Raw genomic sequence first — 5,011 nt, forward strand, 5'->3', positions numbered from 1 at the left:
AAAACAGTCGTTAGCAACTTACTGCTACGGACTTATAATTTGATATTGATTTATACGGAATCAAAAATCTAAGTTAGGATAACTTAACAATAAAAAATAACTCTAAAAACATATATTATGTATATCATAGGTTGCATTATTTGCCTTACATATAGATGAAAAAAGAAAAAAAGAGGTATGAAATTCCGGACGATAGAAATCACATTTATAAAACATAAGCACAAATACTGCTCTATAAATTAATGATTTAAATAATGAAATCTCTTAAAATTTATATAAAATTTGAATCTTACTAATTAGTGAGTTGTAATTCAAGTAGAAAGTTCTTCTATTTTCTTGTAACGTGCTTTGTGTACATATTACGATAAATAACACGTTCAAGATAAAAAGAACATTAATTCGTTGTAAGAGGGCTAACATGTGTACGGACATTACTGCGAGAGTTGGACTAATGGTTATAAACATTGAATTGTTTCTTTCAACACGTCCTTCAAGAAATAGACAGTATTTACCATTATTATTACCATTATTCAAACATCCTATTTGATATCTAAAATATATTATTATTAGTATATATCACAACGGTAAAAAGATAATTTATTTTTTTTAAATTCTGAGAAATAAAAAACGCTCCGTAAAAATATTAGTATAGAATATTGCAGTTACATATTCTGAAATGTCAATTTTGTCATTATTGAAATACCCTACATGGGTATTTCAATAATGATTTACAATTTAAAACGTTCCACATGTGTTGGTAATTTCGCACTCAAAAATATAACTAAGACTTCCATAAAATTAAAAATTAAAAATAATTTGACAGCGGTGGGATTCGAACCCACGCCCTTTCGGACTGGTGCCTAAAACCAGCGCCTTAGACCGCTCGGCCACGCTGCCTGATGACATATTCATAAATTTTAATGGTAAATTTTACATTGATTGCGCAATAGTACCATCGATTATATTTTATATATTTAGAGATAACAATGTTTACATATCTCATGATTTATTTGAGAAAAATTTCAACACAATCGATAAACTTCTACACCATTATCAATTTTATTACGAACAAACATTAAATTTATTTGATATTTAAAATTTAATATACGGCGGTCCTGGGAAAGGTCGGAATTACATACTTTACCAAACTGATTAATGAAATTGCTACAATTACCTCAAAATGAAAATATTACGATAATCACGTCGCTTGACAACATAAGTTTGTAATACTTTTTTATCTATTTATGTGTCAAAAGCTATTATAAAGTTTGTTAAAGGTAATTCAATTCTAATAAGCGTCTATAGCTAAATTAATGAATAAGTCACCAGGAACGTCGTTTTATGATATATGTATGTACATTTGTGTAAATATGGTGGTAACTCGCTACTCGACTCCTGCGAACAAACGCGACAATGAATTCAGGTCAAGTGCGAGAAGTACAATTGTAAGGACACACTAAGCACATGACTGTAGCACTTTATAATAAAACACGGAAATAGAAATATGATTTTTAACCTTGCGTCATAATGAATAAAACCAATGAATAAACAAAGGTAGAAAATAAGAACATGAACAGAAGTACATATATGTCTGAAAGGATAATAAATGTATTTATGTAAATAAATAAATAAAATATAAGATGACATTTGCATACCTATTTATATGTGGCGGATTTTTGTAATTTATGTAACTAATTGTAAGACTAATTCTAGCAAATAAACGATTTGATTTGATTTGATTTGACTTGTTAGCCGTAGTGGCGTAATGCGATTCAAATCTTCAAATATTCTTCCTTTGTGCACTTTTAACGCTAACATCGTAAAGAATAGGCTGAAGTCTGAACTAATGGCGCTAGAACTCTTAATCTTAGCTTCAGATACCGGCAAACTTCTTGAGCATTAAACAAGGCTGTAAGGGAAAGTTTGTGCATCGTATCGCAGCGCGGCACACATACGTCAAGTGATTTACCAATCACGCATTCACCCTTCCCCCCTTTCAATAAAACCTAAAAATCGCTTCTGCGCAGGTAAGGACATTTGTTCAAGATGTTTGCCGGTATGTGTGCCTCGTGCGAAATCTTGGTGCGCTTTAAGTGAGACTCGTGATATGTGCATAGTCTATTAAAATCCCACCATGCCATCAACACTCGCTCTATGAATGGTTTGTTTGATATGATGTTGGGGCGATTAGAGAGTGACCCTTGTTTGAAGGTAACAGTCATTCTCAAATCACTCCATCCACCATCGTCTTTTGCGCTGCGGGACCAGTGTGTGCAGAGAAGCATCAGCAGATCACCACCAAGCCAATAGGTCGACACTGTTCTATTATTACCTTTTATAAAAGAAACTATAAAAAAGACAATCTGCGATGATGGCTCAATCTCAAACGTGTGGTTTGAATTGTTAAAGCTATGGGTTCGTATAAGATAGAAGTTCATTTTAAATAAACAAAATATGGTACAATATTTTCTCTATAGGGCAACAAAACTATCGTGACACAATAAATGGTCGGTGATGTGGCAAAACGACACAGCGGTATCGTAAGGAAGCGGTGAACCCCTGTCAGTAAATATTGGGAAAACTTTTCTTAAAATATGAACACCGGTTTTTCGTAACAACTACTGTACTAACTATAACTATTACACTAGCGGCTACATTTTGATTAGCAACTTGGTAGATATACATTCTCCTTATTATAAATATAGGTAGGCACATTAAAAAAATGTTTTTTAGCAAATAACCGATGAGCGTACTAATCCTGCAACCGGATCTCGTACCATATATTCTGATTTAAATATCAAATTTAAACAAGAACATTATATTTTATACATTGATTCCTTTGTCGCATCAGCAAAACTTGTAACAGCATATTACAGTAAATTTGAAATTGGATTTTTTTTTGGTATCGTGACACACAGCACATGCATAGAATCAGGTTTAAGGTAAAGAAAAAGCTATATGTATTGTATTCATATATACATATAACATACAAGTTTGAGGAGCAATTCAGAGTTATCTCTCCACCTTAATCAAATAAGGATCTCATTTCACCAATTATCTATTATATTATAATAAGTTATAATTAGTGTTATAATTATATATTAAATAGGAGAATATATGAATATTATTAAATATATTGAAATGCATTTGTACTCACCGTCCTTCAGAAGTCAACCTAAACCACAAGTAGATATGAAAATGCGCATTATAAATCCGTTAAAATGGTATTTACTGAACAAAATTTAATTAAATTTCACTTATACTTTACACGATTCTTTAGATGTAAAATTATTTATTCTACCACTAGCTGCCCCGCGAACTGCGTTTCTCTTTAATGTGATTTTTCCTTTTAAGTACATACTAATATGAAACATTTTGTTATGCTACCCCAGAGGCTGTTCGGTTTCTTTAGAACGAAAAATTTTTAGGTTTTTCTTTGAATTTTTCTCTATATAAACCTCTGAGTTCATGTCATAAGTTTTTAATTAACAATCAAAAATAGGGGTCGATCGTAGATGGATGGAAATTTATGATTATATGCTGTATCATTAAATAATCAAAACAAAAATTGCCTAAATAAATAAATAAAAATTTGCCTGGAAGAAATCGCTCGAAAGCGATAAGGCCCTGTTGCCCTCCTTTTCATTTAATTATGTTCAATTTTTATATTGTAATGTAACGAAGTGTTAATAAATAAATAAAAACCACTTAGATTTGGACTACCCTTAACATTTAGCATTTTATAGATGTCTGATTCGCAGACCTAACTCGAAAATCGGTACAGCCATTTCGAAGCAGTTTAATCACAAACAACGTAACACGAGAACTTTATAAATTAATTTCCCACAAAAATATGTACTGATATCATATTTCTTCGTACCTGAATTAACAAACACGGTATATTTTATGTAAACAGTGGAAAATGTTACTCGATTCGTCTGGAATATTTTATCGACATAAAGTTCGTACTACGTAGGAAAAACTTTATAACATTTTTTGTGTACTGCAAAAGTATAGTCACGTATATAGTCGTAAATTCCAAAAATTGAGGAAAACTAGTCGATAAATTTAGACCTGCAAAAAAAAATTCTCCAACTGATATATAAGATTTCAAGCAAAGTAAGTTTTAATTTGCGCCCGTTTGGCGAATCGCCGGGTAATTAACCCTCACTTATTCGCGATGCTTTTAATTACCCACGCTAAATACTAAGCCGCTTAATCTTAACGATGATACAAACAGTACGAAATTTCAAAATAATAGGCCTTAACAATATTAGTGGGTATTGCATATTGTAACACGTATTAATTCAAATGGTCTCATTTTTATTTTAAGTTTCATATTTAACGTAACGTCTGCTAAACCCATTCTAGTTAAGTCCCATGAATCTGTTTGTAAAATCGTTAAACACATTATCTGTGTTCTCTACTTAACTTTTACTTAATTTCCAATAAATTGGAGACACCAGGTGCGGTCTGGAGCAACAAATCGATATACCGACTATTATACCGTATATATATATATATATATATACGGTATATAATGTCTGGATATATGTATGTATACTAGAAAATTTCCTAGCATGTGTATAAAATAAGGTCCCTCAGCACCACAGCTTGGGAAAACAAAAAACCACTAGAGGTCCAACGTGAGTCTTCATTGTCTTGAGTCTCGAACCTCGTGGCTTCGAAGCTAGATGATGATGCCTGGGATGTCTGCAAAGCACCAATTATTTGCATTTGTTGCAATTCTGGTGAATTGTGCGCATCAGGTCGCAAATGTTCATTCCTTTTACGGTACGGTTGTGTTAGATAAAAAAGTATGTCAGTCACAAAACACTTTGCGTCGTAGAAATGCCCTTGTCAGTCACATACCTGATATATACCTCCAGCAAGCCCTTAACGGAAGCTTGATACCACTCTAAGTTGTATATATATTGTTGAAACAAAAATATCGCCATATTAAACACAGCTCGTTAAAATGTGCCTACAATTTATAATCAATAACTATACC

General features: G+C 32.1%; 1 non-coding gene across 1 annotated transcript; it reads right to left on the bottom strand.

Annotated features, from left to right (window-relative positions):
* Positions 1–817: 817 nt before the first annotated feature.
* On the bottom strand, positions 818–897 carry Trnal-uag. The gene has a single exon. It is a non-coding gene; the product is annotated as a tRNA-Leu (tRNA).
* Positions 898–5,011: the final 4,114 nt, after the last annotated feature.

This window comes from Pieris rapae, chromosome 20, assembly GCF_905147795.1.
Source record: "Pieris rapae chromosome 20, ilPieRapa1.1, whole genome shotgun sequence".
NCBI classification, from domain to species: domain Eukaryota; kingdom Metazoa; phylum Arthropoda; class Insecta; order Lepidoptera; family Pieridae; genus Pieris; species Pieris rapae.